General features: G+C 42.1%; 1 pseudogene; it reads right to left on the bottom strand.

The window, feature by feature from the left end:
- Positions 1–2,269: 2,269 nt before the first annotated feature.
- The window catches only part of LOC148509551 (vomeronasal type-2 receptor 1-like), a 39,299-nt pseudogene continuing 17,750 nt past the window's right edge, over positions 2,270–23,818 (bottom strand).

The raw sequence follows: 23,818 nt of genomic DNA, 5'->3' as shown, positions 1-23,818 counted from the left end.
AAAAAAGATGAAAGGGGGGTGGGGGAGAGAGGGCGGAGGGCTAGTGGAGGTGGCAGGGGATAATAAAAAGGAGTGCAACTAAAGCTGCCGGCGCAGCTCAGGAAAGGATTAAGGCTGAATGCTTGGCTGAGGTCACCACTACCAGGGTGGGACTTCCGCCACGGAAAATGGCCGCCGAGCCTGCCGCATGGGCAGAGAAGATGGCTGGCTGCTGGAAGGAAAAACTAGGGGGGCCCCCCCGAGCATGGAGGACCCGTCGTGCGGGAGGGGGGGCGGGTTGGATGGGGCCGCTCTCGCGGCGGGGTGGCCAGGATCCGGCAGGAGTTGCGGGAGTGGTGGCCTTTGCAGGAGGAGATGAAAGGCAGGGCTAAAGGGCAGGACAAAGGAGCACCCGCGGGAGCCTCAGAAGCTCCAGCTGGTGCAGGGAGGCACCTGTGGTGCCGGGGACAGGGCACCGGTGGGAGGCGCCGGAGCGTTCACCCCCGCTGGTGGAGAAGGTGAAGTGGGGCTGGAGGGCAGACACAGGAGCGCCAGTGGATGGAGCAGAAGCGGGAGCTCCTGGTGGTGCAGAGGTGCGCTTGCACCGCTTGGACTGGGCACCAGCAGGAGGTGCGGGAGCGCTCACTCCCATCGGAGGAGGTGAAGGAGGGGGGGGCTAGAGGGCAGACAAAAGTGCACCAGCAGGAGGTGCGGAAGAGGGAACTCCCGCAACACAAAGGAGTGATCATGCTGACCCAGGATGAGCAGGAGGTCTGCAGCCATGAGGGGGACCAAGCAAGTGGTGGTGGAAAGGGGGGTGCCATGTGCAGGAGGTGCGTGGTGCTTGTGTGATTAATTAGCCCGGATGCATGGGCGGGGGGTGGCAGGATGGCATGGATGGGCTATATATGGACAGGATGCAGAGAGGGGGGGAGCAGAACGGCATATACAGGGTATGTATGTAAAAGGATGCACTAGTGGGAAGATATGTAAAGGGGGGAATGCAACATAATAAACTGGGAATGAAAAGGTAGTAGGATTATACAGAAAAAGGGGAAAACTACTCAGCCTGTTAGTGTTTCAAAAATCCAGGAACCAAGAGGCTGTCTATGTTCACACAAGCCAATATATACTGATCATCTGACCACTCCTTCAAGCAATATCATTGGCTCACCCAACCTGCTGACCAGACAGCCTTATAATCTGCCCAGCAACAAGGCTGACATTAACAGCCAAACAGCAAAAAACCTAGTATTCTTAGTTATTCTCACGCTTATCCAGCCTTCGCATACTATTAACACTGCTAATTGGCTGGTAAATTATTCAGGTGTGTTTGCATTTTCGAATTGTTTATACAAGTTTTAAAAAATTGTATATGCCTTAGGGTTTTTAGTTGTGTTAATTGAACAAATTGCATATTTTTTGCCGCAGCAGGGTTTTCAGATATCATGCTTTTGAAACCATGTATACTTTTCAATTGTAAAAAATGAGCACTATTTTGCACGTTAAACTTTTTTTTTTTATTTAATTCTACATTCAACACATGCATTTTTGAAACATTGTATGCCACCATAATTTTTGTCAATATTGCAAAAAAAAAACTTAAAAAAAGGAGATAGAGACATTGGTGACTAGAAATATGGGGACTGGACATGAACAAGTGAGGGTTGAGATAACCAGGGCTACTTTCACCATTTAGGATTGCTCGGAGGAAGAGGTAAGTTACGAACAGCCGACTGTCATGTAAGACGCTGACTGGCCTGCCCAGAGGTAGATGGAATTGCCTCTGGCCCAGGCTTAGGGCTTGCCATACTTGGTTGGGTGGCTGTTGGTGTGCCAGGGGTGGTGGTCCTGGGAGGAAAGGAGTCTCGCTCCATCATGGCAAGTTGGTTTGCCTGCTCCTGACCATTGGCCAAACGAACCAGGGCCGCAGCACAGGTCTCCAGGGCCTCCGCCATCTTCAGAAAACTGCCATCAATCCTCTCCAGAGTGGTCTCCATCCTCAGGAAAACAGATCTGTTCTCCATGAGTTTGGCCAACCAACTCGGTGAGGAGAGACAATGCTGGGGTGGATGGTGCCCCTGGAGTAGTCTCCACAGGGTCACCAGATGTATAACTTGGATCCTCCCCTGCAGAGTCTCCATCTGTGCTGGACCCAGACCTCAACTCAGGAGCAGGCACTACCTCCTCTGAGTCTGTAAAAAAACACATTAAAATTTGTATTTTTTTTTGTTTGGAGGCACACATGTTATAGCTTTCTACATTTTTTGTACAGTCAATATTTACCTTCTCACACATGTGGAGCGTTAAAGTCGGCCATGTCAGTGTCCATAGTGGGCACGCCAACTATCTCCTCTTCCTCCACAAATCCCTCAGCCAACGCCTCCAAATGCATCAAGCTGAGCTCCTCAAAGATGGGACCACCACCAGCATGGTCCACCCTACTCCGTAACTTCCTCTTCAAATTATAGTTGAAGTCCGTCCATCTGACAATGTGTAAAGATAATTTCTCATGGTTATTCCATGTTTTTTTTTTTAATTCACAATACTCACAATATCAAATCATTACCTTTTTTTGACAACTTTAACCGATCTATCTGTTGTCCCAACAGCATTGACAGCCCTGGTTATCTCTTCCCAAATCCTGTCTTTTGCTCCCGCCCCCATATTTCTTGGTGCATGTACTACATTTTCCATAGTCATTGTCACAAATGTCTCCATCTCGGTCCGTGAAAATGGCAGCTTATGGACCCTTCGACGGCTTGGGCCAGCCTCCTCCTCCTCTGTAGGGTTTTCTGGATTAACCGCACCTACAAAATGTTAGTATTCTTCTAATTTTAGGATGCATGTTTATTTCTTATGAACTGTTAAAGTGACAATTGCAAACATTGATTAACAAACTTACTTGTGTTTGGTGTGTTCTGGTTAGCATGCTCCTCGGTAGCCATTGTTCCAGAGTTTGTTAAAGCATAAAGAGTAGTGTGTTTGAGAGCAATATTTATACATGTGACCACATTCATGGATTGGCTGCCCATGCATCCCTCTTTCCCTACGCAGAAAGCATACCTGGAGTGCATTAATTAATCAATGTGTATTTTCGGGCCGTATTTAAGGCCGAGCCAAATGGTCCCTTACTTGTGCGTTGCTGGTGGTTCTTTGTTGCTGGTTGTCGTTTGGAGGTTTTTGGTTGGTTTGCTGCTTGGGTTTTTTGGTGTGGAGAGGAGTATTGTAGAACACATAATTGGATTCAGACTCCGGTAAGTGTATCTGACTCCTGCAAGCATCATTCCATTGTGTGCATGACATGTTTTCTGTTTTTTTTTTTTTTTTGGATTTTTTTGGTTTTTGTTTAGGAGTTTTCCAGCACACTTTTTAGTGGTTACAGGTAAGTGTGTGTGTCTCCTGTTTTTTCTATGTTTTTGTTAAATTTTTAGTAAGGTTTTTTTTTAATTTTACGATTTTTACTTTGTTAAAGGCGGTTTTGCTTACACTTTTTTGAGGACCAAGTTTATTTTTCATTTTAAAATGATTTATGTTTTGTGATATTCTCTAAATTATTGTTTACTTTTGAAAATCGGATTGCTTTCACAAAATATCAAGTAATATAGTTGTGTTTTACTTCGACTTCATCTCCACTTATTTTTTACAACAGTTATGTTCATGTTTTTTTCTAACACAAACAACACATGTAGGTGTTTCTGAAGATGGCACTGCCAAACCCTGTATGAATATGCTACATTATGACTAAGCTAAGTAATTTTTTAATTTTATAAAAGTTACAATATCAGCCCCACTAATTTTTCACAAATAAACATTTCAGAGCGACGTGGGCCGGCTCATCATAGCCATGTTGCCACACCCGAACCTACCTTGGCCTCCTCCTCAGCGTAGGCATAGGAGGGGTGCAAGGCCCAAGATATATAGAATACATGTCTCCCTTTTTGGAATGCCTGATGATGTGGTGTTAACCACTTACCGCATCCCTCCAACAATTATCCTAGACACTCTTTCAATAATAAAGAATGATCTAGAAATTCAGATTAACATTCCAACAGCAATACCACCACTAATACATTTGTTGGCGGTGTTACATTTCTGCGCCTCAGGGTCATTCCAGACCACTGTGGGTCTGGTGGGTGGTCTCTCCCAGCCATATTCTCCAGAATCCTGAGGCGTGTGCTAGATGCATTTTTTAATCATCTAGCACAATTTATTAGTATTCCTTTGGATATGGAAGCCCTTGTTGTGGTTAAGCAGAAGTTTTGGGACATTGCAGGCTTTCCACACGTCATAGGGGTAGTGGATGGCACTCACATAGCACTTCAGCCACCTGCACACAATGAGCACATATTTAGGAACCGTAAACATTACCATTCGATGAATGTGATGGTGCTATGTGATGCCTTCCTCCAGATCCTATCATTGAATGCAAAGTTTCCTGGCTGCTCACATGATGCATACATCATACAGCATTCAGGGATTTGGCCCAAATTAGCAAGACTGCAAACTGGTGATGCATAGCTTCTTGGTAAGTCAAACTACAGTATGTTACTAGTGTAACATTTTTTGTTTTTTTTATGCATTTTAAAATCTTATGGTGTCTCATTTCCAACAGGCGACAGTGGATATCCTTGCACACCCTGGCTGCTGACTCCTTATTTGACACCCACACCAGGGCCACAAACTCAAATTAATGCCGTGTTTACTGCCACCAGGCAGATGGTGGAGTACTGTATCGGCCTCTGGTGGTGCACTCATGTACTCGCCGGATATGGTTTCTCGGATTGTGGTCCTGTGTGGGATATTTCACAACATTGCAATAAGAAGTCGAGTACCCATGCAGCCAGAGGATGCCTTGCCTGAGGATGGCCCCCATGAGGTAGGTGGTGTGAGGCTGTCCGGGGGGGCCAGACGCTATGATGTTGTTGCGAGATTTTTTAGCTATGTTTTTTTCATTTTATGTTGATTTAGAGGTATATTTGAATTGCCCATTCTGTTTGTTTGATTTGCCTTGTTTGTTTTTAAAATGTTTTTTTTGTAAAACTAATTTTTTCTTACTTTTTCATTCTTTGCCCTACCACACTTTACATACCTGAAAAAAAAATGGAACCCATTGACAAAACCCTGTAATGATTTTGGGAAACCAACACCACTTTTACTGGATTGGACCACCATGTGATTTGACATTTTGCACAGTTTGTGAATTTGTTGATTTCCCCCTTTGTGTTTACCTTCTCATTGTTTACTTTTGAATGTTATATATGTGTTTTGTTGCTGTTTGACAAAACAATACATATTATTTGAATATATCACAGACCATTTTGCATGTGTTTTGTGTTTTTAAAATGTATTTTATCCCTAAAAGCATGTTGACACCACTTTTCAATGACGATTAAGCTTTAACATTTTGCCATACCTTTTTTTGTAATAACTTTAAATATTGAGGTGCTAATGTAGAAAACACAAAAAAAAACAACGGCCACACATTAAATCAAGGTTACTAAACATGTATCAGATTTGGCCAATGCTACCACTATGGGAAGGACATCAACTTTGTAAATTAGCCATTTGAAATGCAGAATTACAAATTTGCTTATTGTTAAAAAAGAGGACAAAGGTAGTTCATTTGCACATTTTTAATAAAAAGTTTTTTTTTAATTGTAAACAAAATTTTAAACTCCAAAGTGGTCCAAGGACCCAATGACAGATTGAAAGGACCAATAAATTTGGAGAAGGTGCCCACTTGATATAGTCAGCTCCTCCCGGATGCTGGCAAGGAGTCTCTGGGTATCTGTAGAGATGAGAATGGTAATTTTTACAACCAACATTTAAAATACTAATACAACATTTCAAAAACAAACATTATTACATGTCCTAAATAGTGGGGTGGCCACAATGATGTTATGGTGTAACCTAAACTTGGAACACCAAAAAAAACGCGTTTTAAAAATATAAGGATAACAAAAAAAGAAAGGAAGACCAGGGGTTGAACCACATTGTGTGAATGTAGTATGGCTTGAAAATGCCAAAACTAACAAACAAATGTTATACCCTAAAAATTGAAACATTTAAATGAAATTGGAACCCCCACAAAAATTAAATACCCTACTTAAAGGGGCACATTACACAGGGGAATACAAACTATGTTGCAAAATAAATAATACCTAGGGGTAAATTACCTCAGCTGGGAGTTGTATTAAGAAGTGAGGATGCCCATAGCAAACAAACACATTGCAGGTATTAACTTCTAGAATGTGCTAGATAATTGATAAGTCAAATGGGTTTGGTTTCTAGGGGCAACATCACTCCTTAAATATAACTCACATCTTAGTACATTTAACCCATAGTGTACACATTAACAAGGTTATTCAGTTTACTATTACCTTCCCAAGTCCTGTGGCATGGAGTAATGTAAACATTTTTCTTTAAACAAAAATGAACAAAATTTTAAAAATAATTATAAATTAGAAAAAAGCGAAAGGGATAATACTTCAGTGTGTTTCTAATTTATAATAAAAATACTGCATTTGACATCCAATTACAGTGTACACTGTAAAGTTGCTAATACTATATTTGAACACAAAAAAGGTAATTTGATGAAAACATGAGGATGCAGGTGGATTGCCAAAAAAGCCTATCGCTTACAAATGGACACAACATAAAGTATTACCAGTGATGTGACATTATGGGCGACTGTGTATACATTTGTGGACTTTACAGTAAACATAGATTTTAAAATGTAACAAGGTAAAAATAATCTCCCCCCACAAAAAACAGGGAATAAAATATTCACATATAACACAAAATGAAAAAAACAATGGTGCACAGTGTTAACATTTCAAAAACAAAGAAACCATGATATAGGCGGAAATGTGAAAAATATGAAAGGGCACTGCCTCAAAACATACCAACAATATATTGTGTGACATGATTACTGTGCCAAAATTCAGACACCCATACTTTTAAAATGGCACCGAACACTAAATATAAGCGGGGGAATGTCAACAAGCACACCATGGATAACAACACACACAACATTCTATTTCCATTAAGTCATATTGCAAGTATAAAAAAAAACGAAAAAAAATATTACCTTGATTGGCTGCCGGGGAAGCAACCTCTGGAGATGGGAAAGGGTGGGAGGGGAAAATGGGTGCAAGAATTCTGAGGGAGGGGTAATTTCAGATGCGGATTCGGGTTTGGGAGGGGTGAGTTTGGATGAGTGGCCAGGGGAGGAAGGGTTACTGGGGGAGTATTGGAGGAGGGAGGGAGGGTTACTGGGGGAGTATTGGAGGAGGGAGTTAGGGTTACTGGGGGAGTATTGGGGTGGGGAGGGAAGGCTGGGTTGAGCGGGTGGGGTAGGTGAGGGGTACGGTTGCAGGTTGGGTCCTGCATTGCGGCCATTTCTGGTAGCCCTTCTCCGTCTCCGCTGTTGGCCTAAGAAGTGAAAATTGTGGTTAACATCTTTGTTTTGTTTGCCCTTTCCGCCGAACACCCACAGAATTAGCATACAGAAAGATTAATAAAAAAGGAAAATTACTATTGTCTAATGTAAAAAATGTCACTTACTCAAAGTACACTTTACACATTCTGGACAATAGGGACAACATACATTACTGCTTAGTAACATATTTTAAAACCGATCGCAAATATAAAGTGAATTTTAAATTAAAAATAAAAAAATATATAAAAAACGCATACTTACGATGGCGTATTTGTGCACACAGATTGCCCAATAAAACTGGTGAACGCTGGCGAAGGTCTGACCATCACCTCTCTAATTGGGCTATATTGCGCATATAGCCCACACATCGAAGGGCCCTCCGGACCTCCGCATAGGCCTGTCTCTTCAGCCTATTGGAGATGGGGGGCTCAGCGTTGGTCAGACAGTGGTCAAGAATTGTGACCATAATGGCCAACTCCCGACGTGTAAAGGCCGCGGCTCTCATGATGGCAATGGCAGGTTTTACAGTAAACATGAACTATACATGTGTGCCATGAAAAAAGATTGGCTAAAATATATACTAAGTTTATTACAACTAATTTCTATTGGTCAATGCATTCATCATGTGACCCCCAAAAAAAGGACATATATGATTGGCTAAAACACGCAATGTGCAATTGCAAAGTTAAGAGTGTAAAATATACAAACGTAAAAAGCAATTGCAAAGTTAACCAGGAAAAACACAACATACCAACATTTAAAAGAAATAAACATGACAGTTTTATTAAAATAAAATAAAAAACAAACACAGACAAACAACAGCATTAACTACATGACATTTAAACAATAAAGTTTATTGACTAATTACAAGAGGGTTAGAAAAAAGAGCAACAACAATTGAGCTAACTAATTAGATAATTCACAACAAGCTAGTAACAAGCTGATCGATAGACCATGTAAACATGACATGTGACCATCAATACAACACATACGGCCGCTACCATCACAACTTAATTAGCATACAGTGACTGACAGTGCCTGACTACGATTGACTCGATCGTTAGCTGCTATCACTCGTTAGCTAGAGGAGGTGCTTTGTTCATGTATTTGGTTGCAATCGCCCGGCCGTACGATTGATTTTTAAAGAGATTCTCGATCGTTAGACGTATGACCGAGCGGCCGCAACGACTGCCTCTGAATGAGGTCCAAAGTGTGCAGAGGGATCAGGAGGTCCCTCTGTGATTGGTGGCTGCTAGAAACTGATTTTCCAGCAGCCGCCCACAGATCTTTCCTGACTGGTCATATCAGATATGACCATGTCAGGGAATGCCCAGTCTGGTATGGTCGTATCTAATATGACCATGCCAGGCAAGTGATTAACATCAAAAACACAAAGTTTAATAGAGACAAAATGGATTACAAAAATGACACTGCACTGTAAAGAAACAGGTATATATAGTGGTCATCCCATTTTTCTAAATATCTCCAAAGCACCCAGAAACACACCAAATCAACCTAAAAGAGGCTATTTGACAGAGAGATTTCCCAACAGGTACCCCATCTCCCAGACAAGTAGCACTTCAACCAACAATGATCACAAAGAGGATAAACACCAGGGTCATTATGTCAGACAGGGAGCAAAACCTAAGAGAATGTTTAATTACACACATGTGAACATACCCACAATGACCAAATCTCATTCAAATAGACAAGAATATATACATTCTAGCAGTGGCCCTTTTCAACTGCAAAACAGGTTTGAAGCACTAAGATTTGCAACCCCAAAAAGGTACAGAGAAAAGAAAAAGAGGCAGTAGAGGAGTGTCACGAGCAGGGTTTCTCGGCATGGCGGTCAACGGGTGATACCTGTGAGGGCGCTATGGCGAGGGGCATCTGGCAGTGGCACTGGTGCCTGGCGGGGTGCATTGGTTGTGCGTAGCCCTGTGCGGGCATACTGTCACTCTGGTCTGGTTAGGCCTGGTGGTGCTTCCGTTCCGCTCTGGCATGGGCACTGCCACCTTGCCTCCTGTCATGTGACCTAGTTGCCCTATCCTGGTGTGTCACATGCTCATCTCTGACCAGTCACGGCTGAGCAATGGGGATTTAAGGGAGTTCAGAGATCCCTTGCATTGCCAGTGTAACCTGTTTCTCCTGCTGGAATCCCCTGACTCCTCCTACTGCCTCTCACTTGCTTGAGTACCTGTGTCAGCTGTTACCATGCACCCTGCCTCCACTTACATTTCCTCTGGACTCTTTCACCTCAGCCTGCAATTCACCTCAGCCTGCAGTTCACCTCAGCCTGCAATTCACTTCAGCCTCACCAAACCTTGGAATACTCGACTACCTTCTGTTACCACTACCTGGACTTTTTCCCATTGCATCACTACAGTTCCCAAGTGCACTTTAGTGCTAAACCCGGCCTTTCTGTTTTGCCACATTCATGTCTCTTAAGCCACTCATTAAAAGGTCTACATTTACTTTTAAATCTGCTTCAGTGTCTGCTCCTATTACCACCCCGGGTCCACAACAAAACCAGAACCTGACAAGGAGGAACAAAAACACAAACAAAAATGCAAAATACATCTTACAGCCAAAAGGTCTTCACAATCTCTCAGCCAAAACAGTAACAGAAGCACAAGTCAAACTACTCATGAAGGCACTCAAATTTTCCCCTACTATTAAACCCAATTTCTTCAAATTATTTGTTGAATTAAACAGATTCACCTGTTATTTATGTAGAAAACAGTACTTTGCAATAAATACAAGGGAGAGGATCCCACTACTAATACTATTCCAATTTTACAGTCTCCAGTGATGAAAATGGCATTCAATCACTAATGTCACTATTAGAAGAAAATTTTTGCTCCCCACAGAATCAGATAAAGGTATAATAATGTTTGATATTGATCAGGTGAACTCAAGGGAATCCAATGATTCACCCCTAAATCAGTCTAAATTCAGAAGGAAGTCATCCTAATTTCCTCTACATTGCAGAAATGCTCAAATAAATAGTTTTACAAAACCAACCTTGATGATTTTAGCAACCTATGTGATCAGTTTTCCACAATAAAATACAAAAAAAGGCCATAAAACAACTAAAAGCAGATCGATCAATTATTATCAAACAGCCAGACAAGGGTGGAGGGTAAATCATTCAGGATAGAATGACTTACTTATTAGAGGCTGATAGAGTCTTTTATGCCACTCTAGACCATGACCCCACAATGAAATTTAAAAAAGAACTTAAGATCCTATTAGACCATGCATTACAAGAAGGTGTTGTCACCAAGGACAGGCATTTATTTCTATATCCTGTTCACCCCATTATACCCACCTATTACCATCTCCCCAAGATACATAAAACCACAACTAATCCCCTTGGACACCAAATAATTTCAGGCATTCGGTCAATAACCTCCAATATCTATTTCTTTGTAGATTCCCATCTACAATCAATAACTACTAATTTAAAATCACACATTCATGAAATTACTCAATTTTTACAACTGATTAACTCCATTAATTGGCACTCTGATTATATACTTATGACCTGTGATGTAAAGGCTTTATATACTGTACAAACATCCCACACAATCTTAATTGAAGCTACTAAACACTATTTAGATCTTCATGCAAATATAACTCGGGCTTTAAATAAATTTATCATTTCATGCATATATTTTATACTATCTAATAATTATTTTATTTTCAACTGCCAATTGTAGCTACAGATTTGAAGGACTGCCATGGGGACCAGGTTTGCACCTGGTGCTCGATTCAGACCCGTTCGCTAGGCTGCGTTCACACGTAGCTCGCCGATTTCTCCTATCTGCACATGCATATGCATCGCAGTGCACGTGTGCGAGCCAGTCACAGGGACTGGGAAGCGATTGCATGCTAGCATTATTCTGCTCTTTAGTTTGAGTGCAATAAAGTGCCATTTATGTGTAGTGACTGGGGCTGGTCTTTGAAAATGGGAGAGTGGATGTGCAAACACGGGCATGCCTGTGCGTTCTAACAGCAATTTATGGGCGTACATAATTAACATGAAAGAGTCATTGTATTTGTCACCTAGTTGTATTTCACACTGTAGTGTTCGCAGTGCTTGAGGCAGGGTAGGGTTGATTTCAAGGGCTCTCGATGTTACTGATATAGCATACTCTTCCTGGAGATGACAAGTGCTGTGAAGGAAAGGGGGCATCCTCTTGCCATACCGTGCATGTGCTTCTATGCATATATTAGCAGCAGAGTGGCTGCATGCAAACGCATCTAGCAAGTGGGTCTGAAATGGGCTATGAGCTTTACGAACCTCTACATGGTCCTCATGTGGGGGGGTGAGTTCACTGCAAATCTGGTCCTTTATGGCAGATATATAGACTACCTGTTTTTCATCTTGAAGCAGATTGTTGAGTCAGATAACCTTTCTTTGGATCACTAGTACCATTGATGATAAGAGTATTGATTTCTTGGATATAACAGTGACCATTGCAAACAACGAAATACACATGGTTACACGTGCATCCCAGCCAATGAGCGGCCACTACATGTAAAGCAGCATCTGATTGTCTAGCGGCCCTTGGAAATTCCCAATGCGGCCAGTCAGCTGTCATTTGCAAAGTATTGCTGTGTATGACAACATACACAGCAATACTTGTCCATATGGCTTCAATTTTTTTGGGTTGTTATATTGCCAGGACCCCTGGATGCTACAGAGACCAGTGCGAAGATGAAGGTGAGTATAATATTTTTTTTTCAGGTTCATCCAAATGGACATGGGAGAAGTGGACATAAACATCTGGTAGCAGGTAAGTATGTGTGCGTGAGGTAGGTGTGTAATATATTTATACTATCTACAGTGTGTGTTGTGTCTTTTTTTAACTATTTATGTTACAGTGGGGGTACACGTGTCAGCTGCCTGCTGGCATTTGTAGTTCCACAAGTGCCAAAGGGCAGGCATGCTGGCACCCATAGTTCCACTGTAAAATAAAAATGTTTATGTCTGGGGTTTTGGGAGAGGGGAGACCCCTTTTTGGGAGGTCCCAACCTCCCCTGAGATCCCCAGCTTGGCCTGACCAGATTGGGATGAGAATGCTTTGGCCATGAAGACCTGGTAATATGGTCTCTTGGCTGTGGCATTACATCCCGGTTGGTTTGGGTTCGGTGCATATTTTATATATAGGGGGACCCCTATGCAATTTTTTTTCACCAACATTTAAAACCAGCACTGGCCCTGCAGCCAGGTGCTGGTTCCTAAATTATGGTGGAACCCCACTCATTTTGTTCACCATAGTTTTCAGAACATGGACTGGCTGACCAGTCTAGGGCTCGTTAGGCTTTAGGGGGGACCTCACATAAATTTTTTTAAATAAACTAACCTTTAAAATATAAAAAACAAACAAGTAGCCTGCACATATTTCACTGATATGTGCAGGTTGCTTGTTTAGAAGAGAAAGTCAGGCAGGGAATTTGGGGCTTCATCACGGACAGGATTGATCAAATACACCATCAAACAAAATGATCCTGTCAAAACCGGGAGCTTGGTAAATTCCTGATTTTTCAAGTGAAAAAAACAGCCATTTTGATCGATCCTAACCGCGTTGAAAAATGGGAGATATTTGGACCAACACGAAACTCAGGAAATTTACCCCTTAGTCTCTATAGTTAGGTTTTAAATAGGGACTACATTTTCCTGTTTAATCTGATCTTCACTGCCATTATAAGTACATTTTTCTATATAAGATGTAGGATGTTTGGTTGTTTTCATTTTAATTGTTATCTTTATAATTTTTTACATATATTTATTTTTATTTTCTGTTATCCTCACAAGAAATTGCATGTGAATAAATAAAGTATGGTACATATTGAATTACAGCAACCATCCTGTTTTTCCATATAAATATTTGTCATTAATGTGGCTTTATAAAAGCTGTGTTGTATGTAAATTTACTTTAAATGATGGGACTGCAACATATTACCTTGGATACAAATTATATATACTGTATTTTGTAACAATTCTGTGGCGTTTGTCATATAATGATTTTACATCAGTACCACTCTAAGTATACCAATGGAATACTAATGACTTATTTTCCATTTAACCATCTGTCTGAGTAATTGATTAATTCAGTATCACTATTAGAAACTACTCTCTATAAAACTTTTCCAAAGGAGATTGAGAACAAGCTTCTGATGAAAGTTCTTTTCATTACAGAAACGGGTTGAGCTGATGAGAACCTCTGATGGAAAATCATATATACTGTGGGGCATTTCGACATATCCAGGCTGCAGGTCATTCCTCGATCTACACCCGGTTGAGAGAGACCACACTCACACTTTAAATACCCATGACAGGAGATGAGGCATTGGCACACTACAAGCCGGTTATACATATACCCTTTCATGGGCATGCCTTCACACCATTCTCCTGACAAGCTACAATTGCCAGTAATTTCAGTGAATACTTCCAACCTCAGCAACCAATACAAGCCACATATGAGGTATACATCCTGTTCAAATAAGCTGTGGTACAGATTTAAACCAGAGCTGGTATAGAGGCATACAGCTACAAGCTGCTGGTTTCAGCGACCTCCACAGACTTTATACAGTATGTACTCCACCCTCCAATTTTTGGGCCTGATTCAGACCCATTTGCTAAGCTACAATCACTTGCTTTAGGCAATTTTCACCTGTCTGCGCATATATATGCATCAAAATTTGCATGCACGAACCAGCCTGTGCGATCGGGAAGTGATTGCTCATAGCCCACAGATGGCCCACTCCTTTGAGTGACAGATAGTGCCATTTGTGGGTGGTGACAGGGGAAGGTCCTGGAAAACGGGGGAGTGGATGTGTGAATGCAGGCATGTCTGAGCATCAAAACGCCATTCTTTGGGCGTGCAGAATTAAAGAGAAGTGTAATTTTACACTGCAGCCATCACAGTGCTTGAGGTAGGCTAGGGTCTATATCAAGCACTGCATTGGCCTCCGATGGTTCTCGATGTTACAGATAGTCTTATACACTTCCTGCAGATGACGTGTGCTGTGAAAGGAAAGTGGGCGGCATTAGACTGGCCTGCGATCGCTCAGCCACCACAGGCTAAGACATAGTGGGCGTCCATAAGCCAGGCCGAGCGATCGCAGAATTTGCATACTCTGGCACCTGACGGCTGAGAACAACTGTGCCTTTGCGAACGGGTCTAAATTGGGCCCTTAGTACATAGCTGCCCTAGAGCAGACCTGGGACTCGGCCAGACTGGTAACTATTCCAAAACTTTATATATTTTTTATATGTTGTACCTATCCGGGTATGCCCAGTAGTAACTGGTCCTAAAAGCACAAGGGACAAACGAATGGACTAACCATCTCTCTATTCACTGACTACACCATTTTCTATGCTCAGTATACACTCCACTCCAACAATAGGATTGAAGTGAGTGCACCAACAAACTGATTATTCTCAATTAACTTTGATTTACTGAGAATTTAATGTACAAGGTGGATTTCGATTAGTAATTTTCCCACAGTCATACATTTCCATTTTACTAAGTCCTCTCATCTATTTAATCCATTGTGATATGTTATATTTGATTATATATATTTTTTCTTTTTTCTTGTGTATGTATATTTTACACTTTTTATATTGAACTAATGGTCTCAATAAATGTATTATAAATTTTCCTATTTTTTGAGATTTCTGTGGTTTGAGGATAGTGCAGTCTCAGCTGTTGGTATTTGTGCATGTTTGGGATTCATTTTCTCTCTTCCATTAAATAGAGACAGCTGCTTTGATACTTCTGAGAATGCCGTTCCTCACAATCTAATTTCTTCTACTAATTTATGAACGCCCCTTTAATGGCTCGTTTGGCCAACTACCCCCCTGTCACCACCCACAAATGGCTCTTCCTGTTCATCAACATGGAAGATCTCTGCAGTCTCCCTGCGTACTCTGAGAGAGCCCTTACCGTACTCAGCAAACTGTTCATGCACGCACAATGCGAAAATCACAAACATCATCTCGCACCGTGCGTTCTCTCACTTGCCTTGCTTGCTGAATCAGGCCCTCAGTCCATGCACATTCCTGCGCTCACCTGGGAAGAACTTTGTAGCAGCATTTGAATAACTTCACAGATGGGCGTCTGCCAAAAGACGCAGCCTGTGTATGCAGTTGTGTGTATGTATGTATCCAAATATCCAATAAAGAGATTTGTTACAATAAATTATTCTCCATGTGCATATGGTTAAGTGAGTTTAGGACAGGGAAATGTACAGCTACTGTATGTGTATTTTCTTTATTGCAAGCTACATTGTGGTACAATGGTTCAAATAGCTGCTTTACATGCAAATCCATTGTGCAGATGGATTCTGTGATTGGTTACACTGCTCATGAATTTGAGCTGAGCATATGAAACTATGAACAATCATAATGCTGGTGATTCAAAGTCATGTGCAATGGTGGATGCATCTCCACTTGCAACTGAATGGGTGAAACTGGGTAGAATAATATATATATTGTATAAAGTATATAATGGGTGTGTACAGATGTGCTCTCATACAAAAGGAAGCTACATCAGATAATCTGCATGTCTATTGGCCAGATAAGTGACCAATGGGTTCACGCAAGTTAGCCGCCACAGAAGCACAATAGAGACCAGGAAATCTCCATCAGTCAACTGTGGTCCTGGCCTCTTAACTCCCCCCCAATGTTTTGGGAATTCTAGGCCGTTGCCATTTTAGGAAACAGAGGCCATTGCCATCCCCTCTCCACCAAGAAATTGCAGCAGACTGTCAATCACTGACAGTCTTCTGCTGGACTGCTTGTGGGGTTGCAGATCCATACTGCGCATGCACAGATTCCCCGATGATCAGGCCCTTAGCGCTATGTGAAGCAGTTTTGTCACAGATTTGAGCTAAAAATCTCAATCTTACCAGGTGTCTCTTAATGCCATCCAGTATTGAGGCTAGGTGTATGAGGACACATCTGTAGGTGGAATTGTGGACTATCCAGGCGTGAGCCTACACAGATATCCATTTGATTTTATCTGGGTCTGTGGCACCAAGTAAAGGGATGGAGCAAATATGCATTGATAGTGCTGACTGCTACGTACTTTCACAAGCTGATGGATAGGGGTGGAGAGGCCACATAGAGGCTGCCCATTTCTGAGCATACATGGAGACCAGCATATATTTCCAAGGAAACAAAGCAGCTGCATATGTGAGGTTTTCATGCAACTTTGAATCAGGTCCTATATGTGTGGAGATTGTATCTTCTACCCTTGTTTACATGAGTTTCCTTAAAGTACCTCAGTTCCCCAAAACATGCCAAAAAAATCCTGGTACTGTAGGTTGATTATCTTCTAACATCTAACAAAAATTAGCATTGCATGCATGTTTATGTGATATTTATTGTAGACTATTAAGCTCCAATGTGGAAGGAACTGAAAATGAATGAACTTTCTCTATAAAACATTGTGTAATATATAAGCACTACATAGATAAAGCATAATTTATACAGTTGTCATAAAGTCTAATTTCTCTTTGTGAAATATTTCCCTTCAAATACTGTGGAGGAGGAAATGGGATTAATGTAGGACTTGCGAGAGTGAGACATTTCCATGAGTGGTAAGGTATCTCCTATTAATACCAAAAAAATACATATTTCATATTTTATCTATACACATAACTTACTATTTGCCTTATTCCATATGTTTTATATTTACTCCCTCCGGGGCCCAGTTTTTGCAAAGCATGAGCCATAGCATATACTGCCAAATAGGTATAGTGGGGCTTTGAGTCCTCCATGCCATGAAATGCAATAGGAAAATGTCTCCGGTTTGTACAGTTATGTCCAGAAATGTAATATAACAATTGAAAAATTTTATTTTTCTTTGTGTTTGAGGAAAGACAATGAAACATCTGGAGCCCAATATCTTCCAGCATTGGATCAGATTGGCAACTAGACATATTCATATTATTAATAAAAGTGCTCATGTTGTGGATTCTTTTGGGGGGTAAAATAAACATTAAGCTACAATTTACTGTTGGGAAGATGAATTCTCCATAAAATTTTATATTAGACCAAGATTCATGAAGGATGAAGGTGATATTTTCATTAATTAATTCTGAGACTGCAAAAAATGAAATGTAATCTACGAAGAAACAACCACATATTACTATAACACTAGCTGTGAACTTCTTAATCCCACTCATTATCCTTCTATTACGCTTCTGTTCCTTAGTGAAGATAATGGTAAACTCAATGCAGATTCCATGCAGGATCATCATTTTACTTAGTTCTTCTACTTCCAATGACCCACTATCATCTATAAATGCCATAATTCCAACCCAGTTCCATCCAAAATATAGCAGACACTTAACAATAGCTGCATAACGAACACGATCATCTGGGACAATCCGGTAAAATGTGGGATATAGTTCTTTGTCATTGAGAACAGGATCAGTGACTCCATAATTTATCTGGGGAAACAGGATGCTGTATACTGGAAGTGTTGTAAATATATTTAACAATTTATCAAACACAAAAATAGTTTTAATGTGTGAGGAGGGAACAATGTATTAAATGTTAATGTACTTTTGAAACTGTTCAGCTTTTGTATGTTAATACAACCACTGGGATAACATACTGTAGTAGCCAAACCCATTACACCAAAATGACAGAAGAAAGTATTTATCAGGTCTTGATTAAATGCTCCATGGGCCTGGGGCTGAAAATCATTAAGGGCCTAATGTGAGAAGTGAGAGAGCTGCGACTAGGGGAGTGTGGGTCTGGCCAGTACCATGTGAGTGTGACCTGTGCTGTGTGGGTTTGGCCAGTGTGGTGCAGGTGTGGCCAGTGCTGTGTGGGTGTGGCTAGTGATGTGTGGGTGTGGATAGTTAAGTTTGGGTGTGGCCAGTGCCATGTGGGTGTGACCTGTGCTGTGTGAGTATGTATAATACTGTTGGTGCCAATGTCTCCCTAATACCTAAGAGTAGAAAAATAGATGAATCGATTGATACATATTTTAACAATAAGTCGTTTTTTTATAGATTTATTTATTAAATTGAGATTTTTCAGATCACCCAAGAAATGGCATTACCAGACTATGGGCCTGATTCAGCAAGAAATGCAGTTGGTAATATGCACACAATTTACTGACTGATGCAATCTACGCATGCGTATGCATCACAGTGTGTGTGCGCAAACCAGCCACTGTGACTATGCAGAACCATCGATGAGTTTTTGATATGAAGTGCCATTTGTGGGTGGGGAGGGGGGTGGTTGGGGAAATGTAGGTGTGCCAGTGCATTTGAATGCCATTGAAGGAGTGTGCATAAATTATCCACTGTGAGGGCATACGCAGCTTGAACTCCCTTAGCGTGCATTCATGTTAGCAATTTCTGATTAAGGTCTGACCTTGTGCAAGTGTTCGTGAGGGGTCGATGGTACTCGATGTGTCTGATTGATTCACTATTCTGCTGAGTATTAGTGTTTTTAAGGTGTAAGGTTAATGGGGCGTTCTTATGGTGTACTGTGACGGCAGAGACATCGCAATGGATTAGCATACTATCACAGTGAGACTGCCTGCGTAATTGCTATTGCATTTGCAATTGTGATCCATATTGAATCAGGCCCTTTGACCTCAACTGACTGCTATAAAGCTCCCATCTGGGTCCATGCAGTACAAATACGGAAAAGTCATAAGGAGGGTTACAAACCAACTTTAGAATGTTTTTGTGTACCTCCCATAGGGTGACACAGTAAGATCCTTTGAATGATGGGAACTTCAAAGGATTTTTTTTATTCTCACCAAAGAGAACCCTATTTTGGCAAAACCACCCTCAAATGTTTTTGTTTGGATTTGGTTTTGGATTGCTTTAAAATTGATTAAAAAAAGCTAAAATCATGTAACTTGGATCTGTGTACATGTAATCCAAAACCAAGATTATGTTTTTAAATCCGAGTTCCATGCTTACAGTAGACCCGAGCTGGGACTGTGTTCTACTGAGAATCCCAAAAGTGATCCAAGCCAGGACTCTATTAGACTTGGAACCCCTAGGTTAAGGTGGGTTCATTTTTCAGAAAAAACAAACCACATCTCTATTCTGAAGTAGTCGTTGCTGTCAAAAATTTTGTTTTGTGCGAACCTATAGGTTGACCGCTAACCTCATTGGCCAATCTGAACACCGGTCAGGGGGTGAGTGTGGCTAAGTACCTCTGATGCAATAAAGATTAATCCCATTGATTCCAAGGGAGATAAGGAAGTCAGTAGTGAAATGTTGGTCCATGACCCCCTCCAGTGGGGTGTGTTCAGCATTCTAAATACAGACATTAGTGGTTTCCTATCTAGGTAATGGTGAGTGCTACTTACCCATGGTCTCGGTTGGTAAAGTGTCTGTTTGAAGTTTTGAAGTTGTAAATCTGACACTGTTAAATGCTATAAATTAGAGTATTAACATGTTGGCATGCCAGGTTCAACCTCACAGTGTCCCTGTTCTGATTGTCGGCATGTTAACTGTCAAACTTGCTACTACATTCCACTTTGTTACAGCTAATAAAGACAAGGATTGTGGACCTCATTCAGACCTGGTCGCAAGTGCTGAGCGCTCACAACCAGGTCGATGATTAGACCCTGTGCACGCACAGCGGCCACAAAGCACGTGCGCAAGCCCCGGAGCGAGAGAGAAAATCTCTCGCTCCGGAGCTCTCTACAAAAGGGGTGGCTGTCGATGGTGATCAACAGCTCGCCCCGTTTTGTAGGTGAGGTGGGGGGGTGGCTACACAAATGTAGGTGTTCCTGATGGAATGCCTGCCGTTTTGTCGGCAGCCGCACTGACATCAGCAGTGATGTCAGTGGGGAGCTTTCTGCTCGATCAGAGCAGGGAGCTCCCTGGAGCTTGCGGTTGCTGAGACCCAACCTCAGGGTCTCGTCGCAAGCCCCGATGGTCGTGATGGTCTTGACCATTACGACCATCACCCTGGTCAGCCGCTAAGGCTGTGTGTGGTAACCCACAGCGTAGCTAGCGACCAGGAGGCTGCACTAAAAAATACAAGCGGCTGCCCTCATTCATAACGAGCGGTCACTTCTTGCGACCACCTCTGAATGAGGTCCAGTGTCCCTTGGAACATAAATGATACACAAAAATAAAGGAAAGTATTGCAGCACCAGGTCACTACAGGATATCAACAGATATTGAGTAATTAAAATTAAACTTTTTATATGTGTATTACATTTTCAGACACACTATCTCTCTTTAGACCTCTTCAGACTAATTAATTAAGATAGTGAAATATTATAAACATAAGGGTGGTGCCCAAATGTCCCAGGTAAGGGATAGTGATAAAATAAAAAATAACATAAATAGGGGATTAAAACATTTGTCATCCAAACTTACTGTAGTTAATTAAAATAACTGGAATAATACTGTACCTTTATTGTGCAGTTTGCATACATGTGTATCTTCAGGGGCATAGGGAAGGTGGGTCCAGTGGAGCGCAAGCTCCAGGCACCGCAGGTGTCCAGAGGTGCCGCTCGCTGTGCATCCGGCAGCTGTTTAAGCTGACAGTCTGCCGGGCAGAGGTGGGCTGGGCCGGGGGGCAGGGTGCCATATGCCCCTCAGGCCACAGCGCCATGTGGGCCACAGGCAGTCTGAGTCATTGTAACACAGCTGCACCGTGCGTGTAGCACTGACCGGATGGAGTTCGGTCAGCACTCTACAGTGAGTGACAAACACACAGCCACCAGCGTCGGCAGCTGTGTGTTTGTTTTGATTAGCAGCCAATGAGAATCCATCTTCCAGCTCCTGCAGTGGGTAATTGGAGAGATGTCATGATGTCTCTCCCATAATGCAGAGGGGCCGGCCCAGGAGGATGGATGGAGGAGTAGATGGCAGGAGCAGGAGTGGGAGAGGTAGCGGGGATTAAGGTAAGTGTTGGTTTTTCTTTATTATTTTTATTATGTGTGTCTACTGGGGGGGCACTACAAGGGGGAGACCGCTACTGCCAGTGGGGGGACTACTACTAGGGGCCCTACAAGTGGGGGACTACTACTGGGGGCACTACAAGGGGGGACAACTACTGGGGCACCACAAGGGGGGCTATTACTGGGGCACTGCAAGGGGGAGACCACTACTGGTGGCCCTACAAGGGGGAGACCACTACTGGGGGTCATACAAGGGGGGACTACTACTAGGGGCCCTACAAGGGGGGCAACCCCTAGGAGGGCACTACAAGGAAGGGAGACTACTACTGGGGGCACTACAAGGAGGGGGGACTACTACTGGGGGCTACTACAAGGGTGGGTCTACTACTGGGGGCACTTCAAGGAGGGGGGACTACTACTGGGGACACTACATGGGGAGAGGATTACTACTAGGAGCACTGCATAGGGGGGAGGGGACTACCACTGGGGGCACTGCATTGGGGGACCACTTCTGGGGGCTCTCTATATAGGGCAATACTGGGGGTACTGCATAGAGGGGGACTACACCTAGAGCCACTATTTAAGGGGCACTGCATAGGGGGTACCACTACTGGAGGCAATGCATAGGGGGTACCACTACTGGGGGCACTGTAAAAGGGGCACTGCATAAGGGGATCACTACTGGGGGCACTACTGGAGGCCTGCATAAGGGGGTCTTTTCTTGGGGCACGGGGGACTGCATATGGGCACCACTACAGGGGGCTGCCCTATATCTTTATTTTTACTTTACATTAATCCCATATGGACCCACCTCCTCCTTGTAACACTTGAGGGGGGGGCGCTGTAGCATGCATGTGCTCCAGGCATCCTGGCTACATGCTACTCCTCATTGTATCTTGTATTTATAGTTTATATTGTGGCTCGGTGCCTGATTCTGAGGGCACACAATGCTGATTTGAGAGATATCTTGCTACTCTGAGTGGGCCAAAATACCTAAAAACTTGCATGACCCAGGCGTTACACAGTGTGTCACTGAACTAATTGAGTCATAGTATGTGCAATTATTATTATTATCCTTTATTTTTAAGGCTCCACAAGGGTTCCACAGCACCTCAGAAAGTAACAAAACAATACAATGGTGACTTACAATACAAAACTAAGCAGATCAAGGACATGTTTTTTAAAACTTTGCTGCATCCACAATTATAACACTCAAATAATCAGCAGTGTGACAGCAACCAAAGGTTACAATAGGTGCCATTGTAATGAGTATAACATTGTGTGACCAAGGGAAAGGAGAAGCACATAAGAAAAAAAGGGCCGTGCTCTAAAGAGGATGGGCAGACAGATAAGAGTGACACAGATTGGGTAGACAATGAGAAAGGAGCATGGGACAGATTTTTAGGATGAGAGCTGGATGGCTTTGATGAAGAAGTGAGTTTAGAGAGCCATTTTGAAGATTAGTTTAGAGGTGAAAAGTCTGAAAAAGAGAGGGAGAAAGTTCCAAAGGTAAGAAGAAGCATGGGCAAAATCTTGTAGCAGGAGTGGGAGGAAGTAATCAGTTGGTAAGAGAGGTGGTGTGCATTTGTAGAGCAAAGTGGTCATGCAGTAATGTGAAGGGAGATAAGGTCAGAGATGTAAATGGGAGAGGATTGGGTGAGAGCCTTGTAAGTGAGTTTGAGAAGCTTAAATTGAGAAGCTTAAATTGTGTTCTAAAAGGGAAGGAGAGCCAAAGAAGGGTTTGAAGGAGAGGGGATGGATGTAGTATGTTTGGAGAGGAAGATGAGATGGACAGCAGCATTGAGGACTGATTGGAGTGGAGAGAGGTGGGAGTGAGGGAGGCCATATAAAGGAGGTTACAATAGTCCAATCTCAAGATGACTAGTGAATGGATGAGGGGCTTAGTTGCTTCCTTGGTTAGAAAGGGTTTTATGCTAGAAATATTTCTGAGATGGAAATGGATGGACTGCAAAAGGTACAAAGTTTTTGGTTTGAATGAGAGGGAGGAGTCAATGAAAACTCCAAGACAGCACATTTGAGGGCTATAGGAAATGGTTGTGCTGCCAACACATTGTGGAGGTTATATGTGAGAATGGGAAGATGATCATTTCAGTCTTAAACATGTTAAATTTAAGAAAGCACCAGGACATCCCTGAGGAAATCTACTAATAGCCTCTGCACTAATAATATAGGAGAAAGTGGATATGGAAATAATCACATGCTAATTAAAAAAATGCCTATAAAGCAGATTTATTATCTTGAACATTCGATTGACCGGTCAAACATGAATGAAAAAACTTTTTCACATAAATCCTATATAAAAAAATAGTACAAATAAAAACAGTTATTACATATTCTATTGTAAAAAAAAATCTAAAAATCAGCTTTTTCAGGAGGTGGATCTCAGGTATCCTAAAAAAAATAATATGGAAAGGATTTTTGCTGTGTCTACACCTATGCCAAAACAATAGTAAATATA

This window comes from Taudactylus pleione, unplaced genomic scaffold, assembly GCF_031769625.1.
Source record: "Taudactylus pleione unplaced genomic scaffold, aTauple2 ptg000319l, whole genome shotgun sequence".
In the NCBI taxonomy this organism is placed as follows: Eukaryota; Metazoa; Chordata; class Amphibia; order Anura; family Myobatrachidae; genus Taudactylus; species Taudactylus pleione.
This window is presented reverse-complemented; position numbering and strand designations above follow the sequence as displayed.